The sequence below is a fragment of the Erinaceus europaeus genome, chromosome 17 (assembly GCF_950295315.1).
Source record: "Erinaceus europaeus chromosome 17, mEriEur2.1, whole genome shotgun sequence".
NCBI classification, from domain to species: Eukaryota; Metazoa; Chordata; class Mammalia; order Eulipotyphla; family Erinaceidae; genus Erinaceus; species Erinaceus europaeus.
This window is the reverse complement of record NC_080178.1, coordinates 21,676,376-21,701,043: the sequence shown is the minus strand read 5'-3', so window position 1 is coordinate 21,701,043 and position 24,668 is coordinate 21,676,376. Positions and strand designations below refer to the sequence as shown.

At 35.5% G+C, this 24,668-nt stretch overlaps 1 protein-coding gene across 6 annotated transcripts in view; it reads right to left on the bottom strand.

Annotated features, from left to right (window-relative positions):
* The window catches only part of LRRC4C (leucine rich repeat containing 4C), a 424,916-nt gene that overhangs the window by 111,973 nt on the left and 288,275 nt on the right, over positions 1-24,668 (bottom strand). The gene's annotated exons all lie outside the window — the stretch shown is intronic.

Below are 24,668 nucleotides of genomic sequence, written 5' to 3'. Positions count from 1 at the left end.
ACTGATATAGTAAATATGCCAGTGGTGGCCAGATGCTTCAATTGCCACCACTGAGCACTATTTAAATATCTGATATTCTTATTTTTCTATTCTATTTTGTGTCAACTCCCAGTATGTCTACTTTGTGTACAATTAAAAACCTAAATCTTTAATAATCTATAAATCTCTTTTCTCACTCTCTTCCATCTTTCTTTATACAAGGACTATGAAGTAATTACAAAATATTCAAGTTTAATTGAGGATAAAAATGGCTATATATATCTATCTATATATTTTTTTCTTGAGAGCAAAAATAAATTTTGGGAGAGGGGATTACTGTTATCTTCACAAAGATTTTGTAATATGGCAGCTGAGTGTCAATATGGTGGCAAAGGCTTAAAATGTGACAGGTATTTTTTTTTCTGAGAGATGAAATTCAAGATAAATCTGAACACCAGCAATTTCCTTAATATTTTGTATAGTTTCCCATGACTGGGGTTCTTTATTCTAAAAATGTTTGGCATTCAGAGTTCCTTCTGCACCCTGACCTATAATGCTCATTAATTTTTACAGAATTGCCTGCCTATAAAAATTGGCATGTTTTTTCCATAATATGTTTCCACGACATTTGAATTTTAAAGAGAAATTCATTTCCACAGAAAGAAAATAAATTTTCTAGGGCAAGAAGAGACTTAAATAGCATTGTGGTCATAAATGTTACACAATAAGGTAGGAAACTTAACAACAAGAATAACTTAGAAAATCACAGAAGATTTAAAATTTAGATTTAGGCTGGTGAGAAAACTCACCTAGGCTAGTGCCTGAATTGGCAAGAAACAGAATTAGCTTTGAGCCTGGCTACTACCAAACTGGGAAAGTCTATGGTCCTGTGGTATCCCCCCCCCCCAATCTCTCTTCCCCTGTAGCTGAACATATCACCATGAAGTAGTAATGCCCTGTGGCAACAAAAATAAATATAATTCTAGTCAACTATAGAATAAAAATACAGCCAGATAAAATATTCCTTCTGCTTTCCAAATAAAGAGTTTTAGAAGGACTACTACACTCTTGTGGTTTTTCTTATCATAAACTTTGAAGCATTACATATGGACTGAACTATATGTAATAAATTGAAATTAAATTAGGGTTCCAGGTTTTCCAACCTGGCCATGGTCTTTCTAAGTTTACAGTCTACTTGTTGTCCATAAATAATTTTCTTACATCCATACTGGCTTCCAAGACATTCTTCTTCCCAGTTCTTAAGCCTGGGACTTCTTTCCTATAAATATTTACAAAACTAGCCTTTATATCTCTTTTTAACATTAGCCTAAGTAATTCTTTTGTTCTCCAGTTTTGACTCCTGCTTTTTTAATTTTAGAAATTCCTTTACAACTATCTACAAAACAGAGACCCCCAAAATCTTCATCTGCAATATTCCAGCCTTTAGGTTCATGATTAGTCAACAATTTGTTTGGCTTTATATGTTAACTCTTCTTTCAGCCACAAGGTTCCAGATGCTACCATGATGCCAACCAGACTTCCCTGGGCAGAGGACCCCACCAATGTGTCCTGGAGCCCTGCTTCCCCATAACCCTGCCCCACTAGGGAAAGAGAAAGGCAGGCTGGGAGTCTGGATCAATCTGTCAATGCCCATGTTCAGTGGGGAAGCAATTACAGAAAACAGATCTTCCACCTTCTGCACCCCATAATGATCCTGGGTCCATTCTCCAAGAGGGATAAAGAATAGGAAAGCTCTCAGGGGAGGGGATGGGATACAGAGTTCTGATGGTAGGAATTGTGTGGATTTGTACCCCTCTTATCCTATGGTTTCTGTCAGTGTTTCCTTTATAAATAAAAAAAGAAATTCCTCTACACCTACCTACAATCTCACATAGTTTTTGAAACTGATGGAACTTTCCAGGGGCCAGGTAGTGATGCACCTGATAGCACATACCTGCTACAATGCTCCAGGATCCAGGCTTGCTTACCTGGAACCTACCTGCAAGGGGAAAGTTTCATGAGCAGGGAAGTAGTGCTGAAGATATCTTTCTTTTTCCCTCTTTATCTCTCCCTTCCCTCTTAATTTCTCAAATAAATAAAATAATTTTAAAGAGCCAAGACATAGATATACATTACTATTTAGACTTAATATAGTATTCACTATCCCCTATAGTTCTTTATTTTTTAATTAGATTTAATTTAAAATTCTATTATTCAGATATCCTAAGTTTATTTTACATTTTTAATAACCATTTGGACCAGTGGCTGTCATGTTGACCATCACAGTTATATTATAAACTCTCCAGAAATCAGAGGTGTTGTATGCCTTGTTCACTTCCCTTTTTCTCCCTAGTACCTTGAATTATCCTTGGTTCACCACAGATATTAAGATATCTATTGAGTGAATAAACAGATTTAAACAGCCATACATTATTAATCTATAAAAAGTCAAACATGGAGCCTTGCACCACTCCTCCTTTGAGGGGATTTCAACATGCAAATTACTCTCAGATGTTTCTCACCAGGGGTACTTTATATATTGCTTACAATTGTCCAAAATATCCTTGAACGGTAAATCTTTTAAGACAATGGTTTCCTATAATCATTTGTCTTTGGTGCTAAAGAGAGAATCACTGAAATGTGTCAAGATTTATGGCAAGAAAAGTCTGTCAACTTCTAAGACTGCCAAAAATTGTTAACCATGATAAAAGTTTTAGAAGTTGAACATTTTATTTCCATAGGCTTTCTCTCCATACATTATATATATTAGAGAGAGAATATCAATCAGCTTATTTGATTTTATAGCTTCAATATGAATTTGTCTTATAAAAATCCTTTTTTATTCCTAATTATACTCATTAGAATGAAGGCCTCAATATGAGTGATCACTGCATTCCCTTGGGTGACCTTGTGAAGAGCACAGAATACACCTTCAATTTAAATTCATCTTTGTCAATAGTGCACAGGATCTCTTGATATGGAATAAAGATTCATATTATTAGAACATCATCCATTTTTAAACTGAATCTAAACCTTAAAAGCTCTAGTTATATAGCTGCTGAATTCATAACTATGGGGTTCATTATACATTTTTTCTTAATAAACAGAATGAAACAATGGACTATTAAAATGTACATTAGTTTTAAATATTGCAAAAATATGTAAATAGGAAATTGTACCTTATCTGATAACCTAAATATACTCTGTACTATCATAGTTCCTACTTTATGATTTCTATTTCCTTCTTTTAAATTTTATTTGTTGTTGTTGCCACAACTGCATCACTCTTGGTCACCCTCCCCCCTTTTTTCCAATATTGTCAGATGGAGGGAGAAAGATGGAGCCAAACAGAAAGAGAGAAGGAAAGACAGCACAGCATCAAAATTTCACTCAGGATAGTAGAAGGAAAGCTCAAACATGGGTCTCGCACATGGCAAAGCAGCCAAGTCTCCCAAGAGAGCTTTCTTTTTGGCATTGCATCTCTTTATTTTTCAATATATACTTAAGATGCTGGTATTCATAATTTGCTTTTAGCTCCTGCTCACCTTCTTCAACACAAAATCCTTCAAAATTCAAATGTTTAGTTTTTAGTTCAATGTCCCTGTGCTACAATGATTCATATTTTTCTAGTACACAAATTTGAATCATGCACCAAATGTGGGGAAAAATGAGTTAGTGAGTGAGCCTATATGATTTCCCATAATTGGGACTTGTATATAAATTTGCACTTTGTACTTACTACTTATGGAGTAACCAACATTAATAGTAAGGTTGTCAGTATTAAGTAGGAGATTATAGTGAAGAGTAAGTTCCATTTGTGTCTAAGACTTACACTCCTCCATTCAGTCCACAGATACTAACTAGGCCATCTACAATACCTTCCCGTGGCTACTGCTAATTTTAACTAGAGGAATTTTTTTGTGCTTCTGGTGCTAGAATAAGTACTACTCCACAACTTAAATCATTATTATCTCTGTCATATAGTTAAAGTACTTTCAAGGGTGAATAATTTAAAAGTGATAGAGAAATAACACAAACTAAAGCACTCTGACTTTAGACTCTGTGGCCTCCTACTTATTAACCATAACACTTCATTATTTCATTTAAAGTGTTTAGTCTATGGAATACTATTTAGTTGCTTTAAATCTGAGTTTATTTCTATATATTAAGTAAGATACAAGTCAACTCAAAAGGATGTGGTACACTGGAAATAAGCAGCACAGCTGTATATTATAATTAACTATTATACAGATTATTATTTAAAAAATTTAGACATCTCTTAAGGAATCAGAGATAATCCCTTGTAAGTGTCATGAATTTCTTGTGTATAATAATCATTTTCCAATGGCACAACTTCTTCAGAAGTCTAATTTTAATGACTAACATAGCCCACATCGCTACATATTTGAATTTCTTCTACATACAATTTTCACTCACATAAAAAATGATTTTCCAGAAAATGAATACTGGATATTTGATAAATATTTATTTATAACATCTAATCTTAAAATTCCTTTGATAAAAATTTCAGGTAATACCATGATTAGGACAATCCATACAAAAGATACCAGACAAGAAAGACCTCAAAGGTTTGAGAGAAACATTCATTAATAGAGAAGATCAAGACTTGCTTTTAGAACAGTAAAAGTTTCAATATTCAGATTAAACATAAACAGTAAAAAAATTACAGAGTATAATAGATTGCACGAACATAGTGAGGACAGAGCAAGTGGGAAGGTGGCCAAGGAAGACTCAAGGTTCAAGAAGACGGAGCAGACACTGATGTATTAGAAATAAAGTTGTATGTAAGAACAACTTTATTCTTATGTAAGGAATATAGAAAAATGGGGCCAGGTGGGGTGCACCTGGTTGAGCATACATTACAATGTGCAAGGACTCAGGTTCAAGAAAGAGCTCAGGAGGAAAGCTTTGCGAGTGGTAAGGCAGTGTTGCAGGTCTCTATCTCTCTCTGTCTCCCTTTCATCTCAATTTCTGTCTGTCTTTATGCAATACATAAAGATAATTTTTAAAAAGGCAGGAGGGAGTATATAAAATGGATGGAGTAGCAGCAGCTGTGCCTTACTCTTCTATCATCTAAGTAAAGCAATGAAAAGCACCTGAGAACTCAACAAAAATCAACCAGAATTTCTTCAAATCCTTGCCAAGCCACAGCAAACACCTATAGTTTGTGGAGAGAAAGGGGTGAGAGAGTGATTCTCAAGACTAAAATCCCATACTCAGGGACTGCTGGCACCAGACTGGGAGTTTGGCAGTGAGGCTCGCCACTTCCAGATCTTAGTTAAACAAATGATAGTTTAAAAAAGAGAGAGAGAAAGAAGGAAAAGAAAATCACCTAAGTCACAGATGAGTACAGATACATGTGGCTTGAAGACAGACAGAAAGGGAGTGTGTAAATGATTCCCAGGACTAAAACCAATGTTTACAGACTGCAGGCACCAAACTACATTAGTGGCTGAGTCACAGCTTCCATGTTCAAGTTTTAGCAACAACAACAACAAAAACTGTTAAAAAAAAAATTAAGAATCCACCAATTTACAATTATGACTCCTCTAGTCTCCATTGCTGTTGCCCCACAGAGGCTGGAACAGCAGCAGGGAGACCTTATATATTGATATCAAATACAGTATTTGAGAAATACAAAGACAGCAATGAGAGAAATCCCAAATGACCAGACAGGCACTGATCTAGAAAAAGTGATACAGAGTTCAGAAAACTCATCATGAAATCAATTCAAGAACTAACAGATCATATTACCAAAGAATTACAAAGTATAGGGAGAGAAAAAATCCAAACAGAACTGCAGGGCCTAAAGGTCAGTTTAAGTGCACTTCAGGTTGAGGTAAGAAGCCTCAGAAGTAGACTTAACCAGGAGGAGGAGAGAACATCAATGCTAAAAGACACATCCACCACACTCTGAATTTAAAACTCTTGGAGAAGAAAGGTTGAGGGAAAATGAAGCACTTCTCAACAAAATAGCAGACTCCATCAGAAAGATGAACATCAGAGTTATTGGGATTTTTGAAGGAGAAAGAGAAGTAGAAAACATACTAAAATTTTTTAACAGATAATTTTCCATACCTGAGCAATATTCAAAATATATAAATCCAAAAATGTGTGCAAACACTTACATTTTTTAATCCAAAACTACTCACACCAAGATGCATTTGTAAGACTATTCAAAACCAGGGGCAAGAAAAAAAATACTGCAGGCTACCAGGGGAAGGAAGTAAGCCACATACAAAAGCAGTACCTCCAGGAGTTCCTCAGATTTCTCATCACAAACCCCAGAGACAAGGAGGAAATGGAATAGCACATTCAAAGTATTAAAAGATAAGAATTGCCAACCACAAATTCAGTATTCAGATAAATTATCCTTCAAATATGAGGAAGAAATAACGATATTTTCAAACTTCCATAAACTGAATGAATGTACCGCTGCCAAGCCTCCCTTGCAAGAATTTCTAAGAGGAGTCCAACATGAAAAGAAGAGGCAAAGGGATCCTAACTTCATTAAACCTTCAGTGGAGAAATCATAGTAGGTTTCAAGGAGTTCAACGGATATTGGTTCAAACAACCAAAAGAGTATCATGGATTATCAGGCCACCAGAGAGACAATTGAGGACAGAACTGGTTGGGATGCAGAAGATAAAATATGTAGAGCAATATATTGAAAAGACATAAAGAGCAAGGATGCCAACTTTTAAAATAAGCACTGGAGAAGAAAATATGAGTACTACTATAAGTAATCTAAGGATTTAGAACAAACAAAATATTGGGCCAGTTTGAGGGTTCCTTTCCATATGATAAACTTTTCTGCCCTTGCTAATTAAGGAGAATCCAGGAGGATTATACATGATAAAATGTCCCCAAATTTACATTTTTTTAGAGGTCTGAACAACCACTTCTGCTATTTCTTGTTTAAAAAAAAAAGTCCTTTAGAAGTGGGAAGCCAAGACTAGGATCAGTGTGTCTGTCCAGAAAGAAAAGTGTAAAAGTTGCCTTTACCATTTGCATTATTGCTCAATCATTAGAATACACACCATTTCAGAATGCTACCCAAGAGAACAGGCACTATGCCAATAAGAAGTGTATATGCAGAATGAAATGTGTCAACCACAATTTTATCTGCAGTGTCTTTTGGGAAATTAATTCTCTGCCCCCTTTCCAAGACCTTCAATTCATGTATCCCTTTGCAAAACTAATTATTTTTAAATGACTGTATGTTTCTCAACCAACTATAAGGAGGCTTTAGCTTCAGTTATCCTATAACATGGTACTTCCACCTGAAAATTAATTTTTAGAAATATTTATTTTCTGTATCTTATCCTACTTAAATTGAAAACATTATCCAAATATACTGTGATATGAAGTTTGTGAAAACTAAACATAGCTTTAAAAGCTATGTGTATTTCTACATGTGTTTTACACAGAGAAATCATTTTGGTTATTAAAGATATATTTTTTGCAACTTAACTTTAAATTCTTCAAGTAATTCAGCCTACAGTATTTCCCATGAGATACTTTCAAAATCCAATAGCTTTTTTTATTCCATAGAGGCTATCAAAAACTTAATAGCCTCTGCATTTATTAAAGATTTTATTATACAATGTTAATCTGTGTTATATTCCATTTAGCATTTATATCTTTCAGAGTGTGTATGAAAATATCTCCATAACTGGCCTTTGTTTGTGAATCTTTAGTCTATTTGCATATTTCTCCAAATCCAATTCTTCCATTATTTGAATGACTTTTTCAACTGTTTCCAATTTACCTGTGTTTCAAGACATCTGCTGCCCATAATAAATGTAAATGGAAAACAAAATTTATAAAGACAAGAGAGCATAGTCAAATATCATGATCTTTTTACTAAGGTAAACTGGGTTCTTGGTCCAATTCTTAAATGCACATTTTGAATAAATAGGGAAAAAATACTATTGTTTCCTATATGCCTTTATTTGAAGATTCACCTCTAAAATTGAAATTCTAAAGCCTACCTCTATGGATTTATTGTTCATATTAAACAGAATAATATGTAAAATGCTTAGCTTGACTAAAATATTCAATAAATTACTATTATATTATATATTTTTTTATATCAACATATTTCCCTTTTCCCCATTAACAAGCAGTCCAATGAGTATACTAATTTTACTGTCACTTCTCTGAATTCTAATTCTATAGTCTTCTTTATTAATTTTTCTCTAAAGTTTTTATTTAAAGGGCTATCTTAAGACATAATATTTAATTATCTGTCAGTCTGCTATGACAAATGAAAATGGCATGAAAAAAAAAGAAAAAAATGTATGGAATAGAAAATAAGAATATGTGCTCTTTCTACTGTCATCCTTTGGATAATCTATACTCCTTTGGAAAGGTGGTGGCATACTTTGTAGAATAGACATATTATAATTAACTTGTTACAATGTCAGACATGTTACAGTGTTCATGGCTCTGGTCCCCACGCTCTGAGGGAAAACATGAGTGGTGAGGCAGCACTACAGGTGTTTCTCTTTCTCTGTCCATCTTTATTTTCCTCTCACTTCTTGATTTTTCTGTCTCTAATAAATAAATAAATAAATGTTTATAGTTTTTATTCTATTCTCTTAACAAATGGTGGGAACTTGATAGGGATTCTATTAAATTTGTATATGGTTCTGAGTAAAACAGTTATTTTGAGATGTGAATTCTTCCAATGCATGAACACAGGATATCTTTCCACTTTTTTGTATTTCCATGAAGAATGAATCATAATTTTCAGTTTACAGGTCTTTCACTTCTTTTGTTATATATATATATATATATATATATATATATATATATATATATAAAACAAAAATATTGTTTTTCCCTGAATATTGTTTTTCCCCAAGTATTTCCCTGAAACTATTATGCCACTACATCTGTAGAAAATATTTTAATAAATTTTTATATTATTTACTTATTTTATAAAAGGGTAGATAGACTAGACCTTATGGACATCTTTAGAGTTCTACACCCCAAAAAACTGGAATACTCATTCTTTCCAAATACACACAGATTATACTCAAGGATAAAGCATATCCTAGGCCACAAAGACAGTGGCAACACAACACATTTAAGAGCATTGAAATAATTCCAAACATATTTTCAAATCACAGTGGAATTAAGTTAACATTTAACAACAAACAGAAAATTAGTAAAAGGCCCAGAATATGAAAACTTGAACATCACACTGCTTAATAACCACTGAGTCAAAGAGTAACTCAAGAAAGAAATCCAAATGTTCCTAGGATCAAATGAAAATGAAGACATGAGCTATCAAAATATTTGGGACATAGCTAAAGCAGTACTTATAGGGAAACTCATAACCATATAAACACACATTAGGAAATAAGGAAAAGCTCAAGTAAACGGCCTGACTGAATGCCTTAAAATAATATTATGAAACAGACTGACCATCACTGGAAAAGAAGACAGTGATGAATATTGAGTCTTAAAGACCAAGTGATTAAACAAAATCTGATGTCAATATATAATAAAAAAGAAATATGTAATAAGATAAGCTATAAAGAAAGGAGGATTGTTGTATAAACATAAAACTCTCAACACTATAGTTCCCATTATTATATCTTTGTTTCACAATATTTAAAAGCTTCAAGTCACTCATATATGAGGTAATGAATATGTACATGTATGATGCCATATTAAGATGACAAAATTAGTGGAATGCACAAATACTTAAAATAATAGTATGAAAATATCCTTCTCCATCACTGATCTCTTGAGGATTGTCTCCTAAATAAGAAATCATAAAATGCAATAAAATACTTATGGTTATCTTTTTTTTAGATTTATATTCAAAATAATATGTGTAACAATAACAAAAAGTCTACTAGGCTTGTTGTAAGCACTATGCAATGCAACTTTTACCTGACTTATTTTATATAATTCTCCTCCAAGCTACATAATTTGGACATTATTGGTTTTGTTTTAAACATTACCTTGTGTCTGAGAGAAATTCAGTTCCTTTTCATACACTTCACAGTTAGTAAGGGAAATGCTGACTTGAATATATAATCTAAAATAATCTAATTCAAAACTCTGGGTTCATTTAAATTATGTCTTAGAATACAGATCAGCAAAAATTTGAAGCTAGATCAACATTAGGATAATAAATTCTCTCTTGAATTTTTCTTTTTCTTTTGGCCTGATGTAGAGAAAAAGTAAGCTTTATATACTTCTACTAAGTAATGTTCAACAATGCCTTAGCTCCACCATAATAATATTTTAAACTCGACTGGATTGTGGAATGTGGTTGCTGCCATAGAAAATGACATGGAGTGTTGCCAGTAATATTTCCTTAGTATAGAGTTGGCACCCAGTCCATATCTTCTGTGCCCAATGGGACAAAAAAGTCATTTACAATCTTTCATAAAACAGTAATAATCCTGCTTATGCTTGAAAATGCTCTGGGACCAGTTACAAACCATTTCTCCTGAGTTTTTTTTGTCATATTCTATAAGTTATATACAGAACAGCTCCACTGAGTATTTCTTATATAGTATACAGAGGTCTAGATTTAAGAACTTTAGACACTAGGAGGTATACAGTTCTAAGAAGTTCTATGATCACAGAAAATACCACTTATGAGTCTCAGTTTTATTTTTTATAAACAGGTATTGTAATTTATGGACAATACCTATTTAAGTGTAGAACACCATAGATTTTTTAAGTATAACTATTTGAACATTTAGAAAACTGAAATAGAACATGGATTTTTAATTTAAAAAAATGTCAAGATATGATAAAAAAAAAAAAGGAAAAAAAATGCTACTCATGGTAGGCCTGCTGCCTGCAAGATAAAAAGTCACAGATTACTCTATTGAATGCAGAGAGGAATTTTCACAATAGATTTATGATTATATTTTTCAGAAGAGAAAAACTGAGACTGAAAAATTTGAGAGATAGTAATGTTACAATAGGTAGCCCTAAAACAGAGACCTTACAGAAGCAATGAAACTAAGATGGGAGATACCCAGCAAATGTAAAAGTTACCTGGGAAACCTTGACCTACTGCAAGCAGCAAATGATGTCTACTTAAAAGGTGTAGATGAGTCACTTGCACTGAATCCTCAAATCATTATAGACCCAGACTACCTATAACTTGAGAAAAAATGCAAACAAGAGGAAAGGAGGAACTAGAGAGAAGAAAATTCATAAAAGCTAAAGATCTCCAAATTTTGTGCCAGATCCTTCCTTTTCTGATCTGTCCATCATTGCTTCTTTAGGAGTGTCCATTTGCTTACTTGTGTCCTTAACCTCTATCTTAAACTCCTATATCTACTTCATAAACTGCTTTTACTGCTGATGGAGATTGCATCCTGAAAGTATTTCTTCCAGATGCAAGCAAGAACTGAACTGAACTGGCTTCCTAGGGTCTAGCTCAGTAATGAACCCTTAAGAACATAACTAAAATAGACTTCCTAGTTTCCTACCCTAAGATTCCTATTATCATCAGCTCTATTCCTACTTTTTGGTTCCTGTTTATTAGACCTTTTTTTTTTCTTGCTTTATATTTGACCAACTTTCAGCCACCAAGTTGCAAATGCTGCTATGATACTATCTTGACCTCCCTGGTGGGATGATGACCTCACCACTGTGTCCTGGAACATCACTTCTCCAGAGCCCTATCCCACTAGTGAAAAAATAGTTACAGGCTGGGGGCTTTAGATAGACCTGCTAACATCCGTATCCAGCAGAGAAGCAATCACAGAAGACAGAACTCCCACCTTTTGCATCCTATAAAGAATTTTGCTCAAGTATTCTCATACTCCCAGAGAAGGAGAAAAAATAGAGGGCTCTGAATTCCAATGTCATCATGACCCAAAGGGAGTATAGGAAAAAAGGAAGAAGATTCAGAGGTAGTAAGAAGTATAGGTGTGTCTTGGAAAGGAAGAGAAGGTAGGACCATAGGAAAAAGAGGGAAAACATAGAAAAATATAGAAAGATAGTTATAGAAATGGCCAATCCATATCAGTGACCTTGGGAGGACTACTTATGTTTACAGTGGAAGGAATGGGAACACAGAATTCTGGTGGTAGGAATTATAACCCTGCTACCTTACAATGTTTTAAATCAGTATTAAATCACTAATGAAAACTTTTAATTAAAACACACATCTTTTTGACTCCAGTGTCACCATGCTCTTGCCTCAAACTTGTACTATGTCCACTAAAGCAGATCTCTCTTACTGACCAGCCTTTTTTCCTTTTCTTCAATCATTCTTCTAAATAGGATTCTATTAGCCACTCTCAATAAAGCCATATCAGAAAATAACACAAGGTATTTACATCACAATCTCCAGAGTAAAGCAGTGTCTTCTTCAGTGGAGAAAATTCAAACTGAATATTTGCTCATATTTCTGTAGCTTCCAGACAAATTGACAAAAGTGAATGGACTATATGACTTCATTCCAAGGGAACTACAACTTCCATTGTAACTCGCAGCCTTTTTTCATGAGAATCTTACTTCAAAATGAAACAAGCCCCTCTCAGGGGATTGGCAAAATAGGTAATAAACTTTCTGTCTACTTCCAAGCTGAAAGCTGTGTTATACAAATATTCTTACATTCATCTGGCTGATAGAAAGCAGAGTAAATATAACACAAAGACTAGCAGAAATATTTCCCTAAAGCACTCCACTATGATTACAAGCAACTGCTAACAATGACTCTTTGCTTGCCTGATGATGCACAGAAATTTCCCTTTCAAATGGGAGACTCTTATCTGCACTTGAGAGGTTTATGTTTATGAATCATGTTTTTTCTCCTTTGGTGTAGTTTTTCATCTTTTCATTTTGTAAATATGATAGTGTATTGGAGAAGAGAGCAAAGTAAGTTCCATTGTCTGTGTTCCTCTAGCATTGTGGGAAATTATCTGTTGATGGTGGATGCCCAGAAACTATTTGCTCAGCAAAGCTAACTTTAGCTGTAGAACAATAAATACATATGTAGCAATGCCATCCCTGTTTGCTAGCAATGTAGGTTAATGTGCCAGATTAGGGAAAACAGACACCAAAGAATGTGAAATATTTATGTACATCAAAGTTTCATTTCTTTCAAAAAAAGGGGGAGCGCAGGAGTTACATGGGAACTCATTTTTACCTCTCATTGACTTAAAGTATTGATATCTATTGTTGACTGACAATAATGTCAATGTATTAACATCAAGAAGCATTCAAATAATATCTAATTTTTTTTTTTGCCCAATCAATGTATTGTCTTCTTTATCATTTCCTTTTCTTTCAAGCAGTTGTGTCATCTCTATTTTACCATTCCATTCAAAATCCCAAATTGTAATGGTATAGGTAATTAAAAAATATATATTTATTTATTCACTTTTATTGCCCTTGTTTTTTATTGCTTAGTTATTATTGTTGTTGTTATTGATGTCACTGTTGTTGGATAGGAAAGAGAGAAATGGGAGAGAGGAGGTGAAGACAGAGAGGGGGAAAGACAAACAGACACCTGCAGACCTGCTTCACTGCCTGTGAAGCGATGCCCCTGCAGGTAGAGAGCCGGGGGCTTGAACTGGGATCCTTACTCTGGTCCTTGCGCTTTGTGCCATGTGAGCTTAATCTACTGCGCTACCACCCGACTCCCAGTTAAATTTTTAACTTACCCCATTCCACTATTTTCATGATTTAAAGTGCCTACAAAATAAAAACAAGTGAAAAAATAAAGCTGACATACGTCTTTGTATAGTATGTTTTCCTTGGGCACTTACACACACTTGGTCTAGGTTTAGGGCAATTCAGGGATCAAGATACACACCGACTTTTTTTATAACTTAAAAATGAGAACAGAATAACCACTGACAGTTAAACTACTATGCTTCTGACAGGTTTGCACTTAAGCTTAAAAAAATATTAAGCGATTCTAAAGAATGTGGACCAGAAGGAAAATTTAGGAACATTAAGAATATGACCAGGACTAACTTGCTATATCTTGTTATATTTTGATAACAACCATTATTTTTCAATTACTAATATCAATGAAAAACATATTGGTCCATAAACATGAACTGAAAGACACATTTTCCACTCACATCATCAGCAGTTACACATTTGAAATCCAACAAGTATACTCGTGTGGAGATGCCTTAAAATGTTTCTAAGGTTCAAAGATCAATAGAATTTAAAAGTATTATTCTGTGTTAAAGAGAAACACTTCCAGTTCACAGAGAAAGGGACAACACAGTGATTGTACTTAATAACCAAGTCACTGAGTTAATTTTCTGAGTCTTCTCTTTAACAGATGCTGCCTAGCAACCTGAAAATTGCTTTCTTATCCTGCCAATTTACAGAGGAGAGAGAGAGAGAGAGAGAGAGAGAGAGAGAGAGGGAGAGAGAGAGAGAGATCCCAAAAGACAGAAAAAAAATTTCAGAGGATGAGAGAATTTTGACTTAGGGCTGAAAATAATTGCTGTCCACTGACTAGAACTGGGTGACTATATATTCAGTAGACACTAGATATAAAAAGAGGAAGAAAATGTAATGAATCTTTCTTCTTTTAAAAAATATTTTATTTATTAATGAGAGGGATAGGAGGAGAGAGACATAGAGAGAAGGAACCAGACATCACTCTGGTACATGTGCTGCCAGGTATTGAACTCAGGACCTCATACTTGAGAGTCCAAGATTTTATCCATTGCACCACCTCCGAAACCATTTTTATTAATTTTTAAAATTATCTTTTTATTTGTTGGATAGTCTGTCAGAAATCAAGAGAGGAGGGGGAGAGAGACAGAGAGACACCTGAAGCACTGCTTCACCACTTGCAAAACTTTCTCCCTGCAGGTGGGTCCTGGGATTCAAACCTGTGCCCTTGTTCATCGTATCACGTGCACTCAACCAGGTGAGCCACCACCTGGCCCCATGCATTTTTCTTAAGTATAATGGATTTGTGATATTTGTGGAACATCTACTTACAGTATGCCAAAAGGCAGATGGAAATAGCATACTGTAGAAATAGAAAGTGACAGCAACTACTGATATTTGTCGAGGGTATTTTTAGCCTCTAAGTAATAAATAAGACAAAAGAATTAATAAATAAGAGATACTTAGGGAAAGTGTTTAAGTTCCTCCTATTTAAATTATATTCTTCTCTATTTAATTTAAATATAGAAAACTATATACATAATAACTATATGCCATCTAGGAGAGTAGATGTCTTCTTATTTAAAAAAATATGTTACATATATACCACATTCTTTTAAAAATTTTTTTCATATACTTATTATTAGAAAGAGATAGAGAAAAATGAGAGGGGAAGGGAATATAGAGAGGGAGAGAGACAGAGAGACACCTGCAGCCTTGCTTCACCACTTGTGAAGCTTTCCCCTCGCAGGTGGGGACCAGGGACTTGAATCTGGGTCCTTATGTACTGTAATGTGTGTGCTGAACCAGTTACACCACTGCCTGGTCCCTTACCACATTCTTTTATTGCAGTCATTTTATTTAATGTTTGTCCATACCAGACTCTAAGATAGTAGATAGTAGCTGGCCCAGGGTAGCACTTTCTGTGAACACACACCAGACTTAAGTTTTAGTACTACACGGGAGGTGCTATGGAATAGGAGAAAGCTCTAGTGTTGTGATATCTCTTACTCTCTCTGTCCCTCCCTGAATGAAAAAGCAGCACGATGTAGTGAAACAGCACAGACATTTTGGTTTAGTAAATACTTGGACATATCTGCTAAATCTCAATTGTGCCAATATAACAGCTGATAAACAAAGAGACATAACAAATACAGTTTAGCTAGCAGGAAATAACAGTATAGTTAATTTCTTGGAAATTACAAGTGTAACCATATGACATTTCTTAGAAATGATGCAAGTATAACTGCAAAACATGTCTTGGAAATCACATAATCATAATTGTAAAACATGTTGATTTTAAGATTCTGATTCAAATAAATATGTCAAAAACTAAAACTAAAAAAAAAACCTCCAGGCTTTGTCAATGGCCTGTAGTTGTGAAACAAGATTGTTCTCAGACTGTGAACCACTGCACTAAGATAGGTCCATCATTCAACTACATCTGAATAAAATCCTATTCTTATTGCTTAATCTCTAAACTTCATTCCAACAATGGCATACTTTAGTTAAAAATATACTTTATTTGATGTGATCTGGAGCCCATATTCAGCTTAGGAGCCTATGTGACCTCTGCATCCCTCTAGATCTGAGCTCACATTCTGTGGTCATGAGTAGGAACATTCCAAGCTGCCCCAATATTGACCCATCTTCCTCAGGTGTAGCACAGAGTATGTTGTCCATCCTCCCTTCAAAGGATGGAACATTCTCTACCGCTGTTGATCCAAGTTGAGGGCAAGGTCCTATGGGGGCCCACAAAGGGGTCTATTGTGTTGTATATCCCTTTCCCATATTAGGAAGCTACTCTCTTCCCTGATCCAGCTTTCTGATCCTTTTTCCAGTCATGACATCATCTCCCCAAGACAATAAGTTGGATCCACCTACATATCAGATGTCAGGCTCAGCAAAAAACAAAACAAAACAAAAACTAGTATAGTCATGGTCACTTTAGAATCTAACTAAAATAGACCTACTAACAATCTACAAAACAGAGATCCCCCTTCCCACAACTCTTCATATGAACTATTCCAGCCTTTAGGTTCATAATTAGTCAGCAACTTTTTTGGCTTTATATGTTAACTCTCTTTTCAGCCACCAGGTTCCAGATGCTACTATGATGCCAACCAGACTTCCCTGGACAGAAACACCCACCAATGTGTCCTGGAGCCCTGCTTCCCAAAAGCCCGCACAACTAGGGAAAGAGAGAAGCAGACTGGGAGTATGGATCGACCTGTCAACACCCATGTTCAGTGGGGACATAATTACAGAAGCCAGACCTTTCACCTTCTGCATCCCACAATGACCCTGGGTCCATACTCCCAGAGGGTTAAAGAATAAGAAAGCTATCAAGGGAGGCGATGGGATATGGAGTTCTGGTGGTGGGAATTGTGTGGAGTTGTACCCTTACTATACTATGGTTCAGTCAGTGTTTCCTTTTTATAAATAAAAAAATAAAAAATAAATGCTTATTGGGAGTCAGGCAGTAGCTCAGTGGGTTAAGTGAACATGGCACAAAGCACAAGGACCAGCTTAAGGCTCCCAGTTAAAGCTTCTGGCTTCCCCCTGAAGGGAGTCACTTCACAAGCGGTGAAGCAGGCCTCCATGTGTCTATCTTTCTCCTTATTTATTTATTCATTTATTTATTGCCTCCAGGATTATCCTTGAAACTCAGTGCCTGCACTATGAATCCACTGCTCCTGTAGTCCATTTTCTCCCATTTTGTTGCCCTTGTGGTTGTTATTTTTGGATAGGACAGAGAGAAATTGATATAAGAGGGGAAGACAGAGAGGAGGAGAGAAAGATAGACACCTGCAGACCTGCTTCACCATTTGCGAAGCGACTTCCCAGCTGGGATCTGGAACCTGGAACTGGGATCATTATGCAGGTCCTTATGATTTGTGCCATGTGCACTTAACCCATTGTGCTACCCTCAGCCTCCAGTGATGGCACATATATAAAGAACAAGTATACATCTAGGGCTCACAAATTCATTTCATCTTTCACAATCCCTCAAGAGTAAGGAAATTCTCTTTATTCTAGAACAGGAGAACTGTTATAGGTGACAGGAATAAGGAAAGAAATTTTAAGCTCCAGACATACTTTTTTTTTTTTATTGTCACTAAGGTCATAATTGGGGCTTGGTGCTTGCACATGAATCCAGTAGCCAATTTTCTAAAAAATGCACTGGATAAGACAGAGAGAAATCAAGAGCGATAGGGGAGATCAAGAGAAGAAGAAACAGTGGAACCTGCAGTACTTGCTTCACCACTCATAAAGCTTCCCTTCAGCGGGTGGGGACTGGAAGCTTGAACATGGTAACATGTGCACTTAACCAAGCACTTTATCACACACCCACCTCTACTCCTATCCCCAGACATACATTTAAACATTCTGACCTTGATTTAGGAAAACAAAGTACATAGTATGAACATAGGATAATGTAAGAAAACTAAATCTCGAGTCAGCCATTTCAGATAAAAAAGCAACTCTGAGGAGACCAGCAGCTGCTGGCTTAAGGAGTTATGGGTCTTGCCAAATTGTAATGCAGCCTTGAATACTCCTCTGTAGTTATTGTTTTCCCTAAATGACTGCACAGTTCTCACAGAAGTAGATGACTTTAATCTTTGTTCTCCCCAGAACTTGTGGGATACCAACAACACACCCCAGTATCTGTTCATTCTTTTATTTTTCCACAGACATTGAGAAGAGGGCATTTCCCAGTCCCCTTCCTATGCCTGTCCTCACAGTTAGGCAATGGAGCAAGATGATTAATGACAAGTGAATTGTAAGCAGAATCTAAGTATGTCGTTTCTGGGGGAGATGGAGAAAAACCCCTGAGGCACCTGGAGCTCTCTTCCCTGCAATAGCAATCTGGAAGCCATGTGCTGAGAAGACTAAGCCATAAGAGAGAGGCAGATTGTTTCTCGCACAGTTCACCTGAAAGGGAGCTCCCCTGGAGAGTAGCAAAGTACACAGTGTCCACATGAGCAAATAACATACTTCTGTTGGATCAATTCAATGAGATTTTAGGGCTGACCTGTTGTCACAGCAGAGTTCAGACAATGCTAACATGTATCCTAATACAGTCTCTTTTTGTTTGTTTTCTTTTTTTTTTTGCCACCATTATTATCATGCCTACAGGGCTGCAGGTGTCTCTGTCTCTCTCCTTCTCTACCTCCCACTTCTCTCCCAAGTACTCTCTTAATTAATAAACATAAATTTCTTGAAATATTGTTCATACTAACCAATGTAAAGTCATTAAATAGTAAATTAGCAATTTAATATCTGTCTATGAAACACCTACACACTACCCATTGATGGACTATATGACATAACTATTAGGGATTACTCAGCACTGTTCCATATTGCTGATAAGGAACAGACAGGTCATATACATGTAAAAATATTATTATCAAAGCAAGGCAGTCCATATATGTGTTTCTTCAAGGTGATGAAGAGACTGGTTTGAAGGGAATAGATCTGTAATGTCCCCTAAGTACTCATCTTTTTTTTTCTTTTTCTACTGGTGGTTTAATGGTTTACAGTATAGTTATTGATACTTGAGTAAAATTTGTCATCTTACCATAGTTGATGCCTACAAAACACTCTCATTCCCAGCCTAGGTCACTTAGCCCTAACGTGCACTAGGACCCCAGAGCCTCCCCTCCCTTCCCAGAGTCCTTTACTTTGGTGCAATACACTAAACTCAACACAAAGTTTTACTTTGTGTTTCCCCTTTCTTGTTTCTTAAGTTGTGCTCATCAGTGAGACAATCTTATATTCATCATTCTCTTAGCTAAGTGACTTATGTTGGCATAGTTCAAACCACTTTTTGAAAAAGAAAATGGCAATTACCACATAGAAACTACCATCTACTGTTTTCAGACTATTAGAGAGAAGTTGGAGATTTAGATTCATTTAAAATAATAAATACAAAATAATAAAATAATAAAATAAAATAAAAATAAAAAACACAAATATGTAACAAAATTACCTTTTAATAAAAGAATAAGGTAGTGAGAAACGAGGGAGAGAGGGAGAGAGGAAGAGAGGGAGAGAGAGAGAGACAGAGACAGAGAGAGAGAGAGAGAGAGTAAGAGAGGAACTTAGCTCTATGTGGTGATGGAATCAAACCCAAGGCCTCATCCCTGCAAGTTATATGCTATACTCATTGACCCTCCTCCCACCAACACTAAGATTCATACTCTTGTTCTTCTGTCGAATGCCAATATGTCTTTGCCCTCTAATGAGAATTTCTCCTACTATTTCTCTATCATTAAAGTGGGCCTAATGATGTTCTTAACACCAAGTCATATAGGAATGGGAAGGATTATTAAATGAAATATATATAAGTAATCTATAATTTATTTACTACATGTTGACTTTCAATACAAATTTATTATTTTTTTTCACTCCTTTTCTCTTATTCTTCCCCCCCCCTCTTAAATTCCTTCCCACATTCCTTTCCTTTTAAATAAATATTTTATTGGGGGCTGGGCAGTGGCACACCTGGTTAAGCACACATAGTACTAAGTGCAAGGACCGGTATAAGGATCCAGGTTGAGCCACAGGCTCCCAACCTGCATGGGTGGGGGGTGGGCTAGGGGGAGGAATCCTTCACAAGTGGTAAAGCTGGTCTCCAAATATCTCTCTTTCTCTCTCCTTTTCTACTTCTCACTCCTATCTCAGTTTCTCCCTGTCTTATCCAATAAAATGGAAAAAAATGGCCAGAGGAATCAATGGATTCATAGTGTTGGCACCAATCCCCAGCAAGAATCCTATAGGCAATAAATAAATATTTTGAAAAGCTAACATTGCATTTGACTCTTAAATTTGCAGGAGTTCATCCTGAGGAATAAACATTTGCATAAACTACACAAAAGATTTCAGTCAGTTCTCTGCTAAAAAAAAAATCTAATTCCCATGTCCTTTTAATACCATCTTGGTTTAGCTTAAAGTAAAAGAGATAAATTATGGTCAAAACATCTTTTAATATCTTTTTAGTATATAGATGCACCTGAAGTTTGGTTATGATCAGGCATTTGAAATTGAGAGCATACTACAGAAATCAAAATAATATTAACCCTTACCATCAAAACTGGAGTGTGAGGATAGGAAAAGAAGCAATGACTCAACACATAGTACTGCTGCAAAGTAACCTGCACACAGTCAAAATGAACATAGTCTGAAAAAAAAAAAGCTTTGCCTTTTCAAATCTCTCAAGTCTGTCTTTTCTGGGATTTTTGTCACTTCAGATAAATTTAAAACAAATCTGACATAGACAGAACATCCACTTTACTCAGCAATACAAACAGATCCAGAGTTCCTATAGCAGACAGCACAGACTTTACTATCAGTCTGATCTCTTAGAGATTGTCTGGATATGTAGTCAATAAAGGAGATACAGTGGCATTTGGAACATACTTTCTTGTGTCTTTGAGTCATCCTAAGTCCACACAGCCCAAGTTCAGTAAGAACACAGAGCAGACACACTACACTGTAGTATTCCTCAAGTGGACTCGACTCACTTCATGGTTAGTTTCTGTCTTTTTTTTTTTTTTTTAATATTCATTTATTTACTTATCCCCTTTTGTTGCCCTTGTTTTATTGTTGTAGCTATTATTATTGTTGTTATTGATGTAGTCATTGTTGGATAGGACAGAGAGAAATGAAGAGAGGAGGGGAAGACAGAGAGGGGGAGATAAAGATAGACACCAGCAGACCTGCTTCATCTATAAGTGGGGAGCCAGGAGCTCAAACCGGGATCTTTACACCGGTCCTTGTGCTTTGCACCACCTGCGCTTAACCCACTGCGCTACCGTCCGCCTTTCATTTCTGATTGTCTTTAAACTTTGAAATTATTTCAGCTTCTGATTTTCCCTTGAATTTCACAATGGCTAATGTTCTTTGATTTTCCCCATCAATACCAGATAATACCCTAGAACTATTTTAAGCAAGTAATAGTCTCAGTCAGGGCAATTAGGAATCAGTCAAAAAGCTTCAGAATTTTCTGTTTGTTTGTTTCAACTGACTATATACCAGCATTTCAAATATATATATATATATATATATATATATATATATATGGTTTCTTTGTTATAACCAACCAAATAATCCAAAGTATCTATCATAGCAAAAATCATTTGGAAATGGAAATTCAAGCATTCTGGAAGGTGACTCGATGGGTAAAGGATGAATGTACTTACAAATGTTAGGCCCTGAGTTTCATTCCCAGTGCTACACATGTCAGAGTGCTACTCTGATTTTCTGTCTCTTTCTCATAAATACAGGTTAAAAAATAAATTCAAATTAGAAAAATAATTGTCCTTATCACATCTGAGTGGCAGAATGGTAAGAAATGAGCATACAATAAAGGAATGAGTTTAGATGAAAATATAATTTTAAGAAGACGTAGAATCTGTTCTCTTTCTCACATTCCTAATTCCTGTACTTTTTGAAGGGCTGTGTTCCATATGCAAAGCAGTAGAGTTTATAAAAACAAGACTGTATTTTCTCCTAAAGATTATTGTGAAGAGAGATCAGTGTAGTGGAAAAAAATTCAGACCTGAAGAGAAACAAGTTAAAATGCTACCCTGGTAGGCCCTTTAGTTCTGACAATCCCACACAAGCTCTAGGTTTTAGATCAGGTCTAGAGAACAGCTTTTTAATGCCACTACTGTGTTGGCTAAATTACACTAACCTATGTCTCTTTGGTTTTGTTCTGAGCATATACTGTTACAATGTGAGAAAGACTTTTCCTGAAGCTAACTTTTGATCTCTATGTGCAAATGAGCATGTTCCAAATTCTTCTCCTTTCATGAAATCTTTCTAACTCCCTAACAGAGTTGATTTTGGTTATTTCATGTTTCTTAGCATTTTATTTTCAAAGGTAGCATTTATCATTTTACTTGGGACATAATGCTTTACTCAATAGTTATTGACATGGATACATTTTTTTTTTCATTTCCATGTCTGCAAAATACTCTCAACCCTCCCCCCCCAAAATTAGATCCCAAATGTAGTATTTTTTATATTTTATTTATTTCCCCTTTTGTTGTCCTTATTATTTTTATTTTTGTTGTAGTTATTACTGTTGTTGATGTTGTTAGATAGGATGGAGAGAAATGGAGAGAGCCGAGGAAGATAGAGGGGGAGAGAAAGATAAGACACCTGCAGACCTGCCTCAACACCTGTGAAAAGACTCCTTTGCAGGTGGACTGCCAGGGGCTCAAACCCAGATCCTAATGCTGGTGTCCTTGTGCTTTGCATGGCCATGTGCACTTAACCTGCTACCACCCAATTCCCCCAAATGTAGTACTTTTAAAGCCAAATCTACCTTGCTTTTGATAGCTGTCTGCATCCTCTAAAGGCAATATGGGAAGCTCTAGGCCAACTTTCATGTTGCAGTATCCCTCTCAGCTATAACCCACTACTTTATAAACTAATCTGATGCAGATTTCCTGAACTGAATTGAAAAATATAAAAAAGATATAAAAGTCTCATATAGGTTATTACATTGATGTGTGAGGGTCATGTGTGTTCTGAATCAATGTAAATATGTATGTACAAGAAGAAAAGAGTGATTTCAAGGTAACAATCACCCAAACAATTTAAGAGTCAAAAGTACATATTATTTCAAAACTGATAATAAGCAATAGTAATTTGAATGCCTTTGCAATGTGTTTGTTTCCTAGACTGTGTTTATTCCTAGTTCTGTTGAATATAAACCCCTATTTTGTTGTGTTCTATTAGTTTGAAATGTCAGTCAGGAGATGCAGAATGCTTTACCAACACAATCAAAAAAACTTGAAAGTGCACAGGAAGTCTTTGTTTGGTGGCAAGGGATGTTAGCTAGGCTGTATGGTACTCTCTTGAGACATCAATGCTCATAGCATGTGAACAAATAGATTCTTTTCTTCGTAAGAAACTTGATTGCCCTTGGTACACCCTAAATGATAATGAAATGCCTCAAGCCTCAGTGTGCTGAAGATCAGAGGCATCAACATCTCTTGGAGGCTTCTTAGAAATGCAGAACCACGGGAGTCCGGCGGTTGAGCAGTGGGTTAAGCGCACGTGGCACAAAGCACAAGGACCAGCATGAGGCTCCCAGTTCGAGCCCCAACTCCCCACCTGCAAGGGAGTCACCTCACAGGCAGTGAAGCAGGTCTACAGGTGTCCTTCTCTCCCCCTCTCTGTCTTCCCCTCCTCTCTCCATTTCTCTCTGACCTATCCAATAATGATGAATAGCAATAATAACTACAGTAAAACAACAAGGGCAACAAAGGGGAATAGATAAATAAATATTATATATAAATATATATTACATATATATATATATATTTAATAAATGGAGAACCACAAACTTCAACCCAGACCTAGTGAATCAGAATTTGCACTTCAACAATAACTCCAAGTAGTGTAAAAGTATGTAATACTTTAAGAAGTACTGACATCAGGTATGCTATCAGCAATATTGAAGCATCTGCATTTGCATCCTGGTAGTACCTTTGCTCTAAGCCATGATTTTATTGGAGCAGGAAAGTATTAACTACCCACATACTTTGTACTACATCCCTTACTGTTTTCTATATATCTATTTACTATCTGCAATATGAAAGAAGAAAAGAGATATGTTATTACACTTTAGGTTTTATACATTTCTTTCATACACACAATTTCATTTCATCCTGTTGCTACCCTTATAAATACCATTTTTCATAGCTTGTTAAATGCCATTTAGGTTATAAATGTCTGAGAATCTGTATGTTCAATGGTATAAAGTTCTTTCCCCTATAGCTAATACTTTCCAACTCTCAAGTTACCTGAATTATCTGTATTATAAAGTGGGCTTTAACTATGAATAAAATTGTAGACAGACTCTAGGAAGATTTGCATGTGATGAATTTAATGGAAGCAGACCAAAAAAAAAAAAGGATGTTATGTTCCTTGATGTGTCTATACTCAGTAAAATAATAATAATAATAATAATAATAATAATAATAATAATAATAATAATAATAATAATAATAATAAAT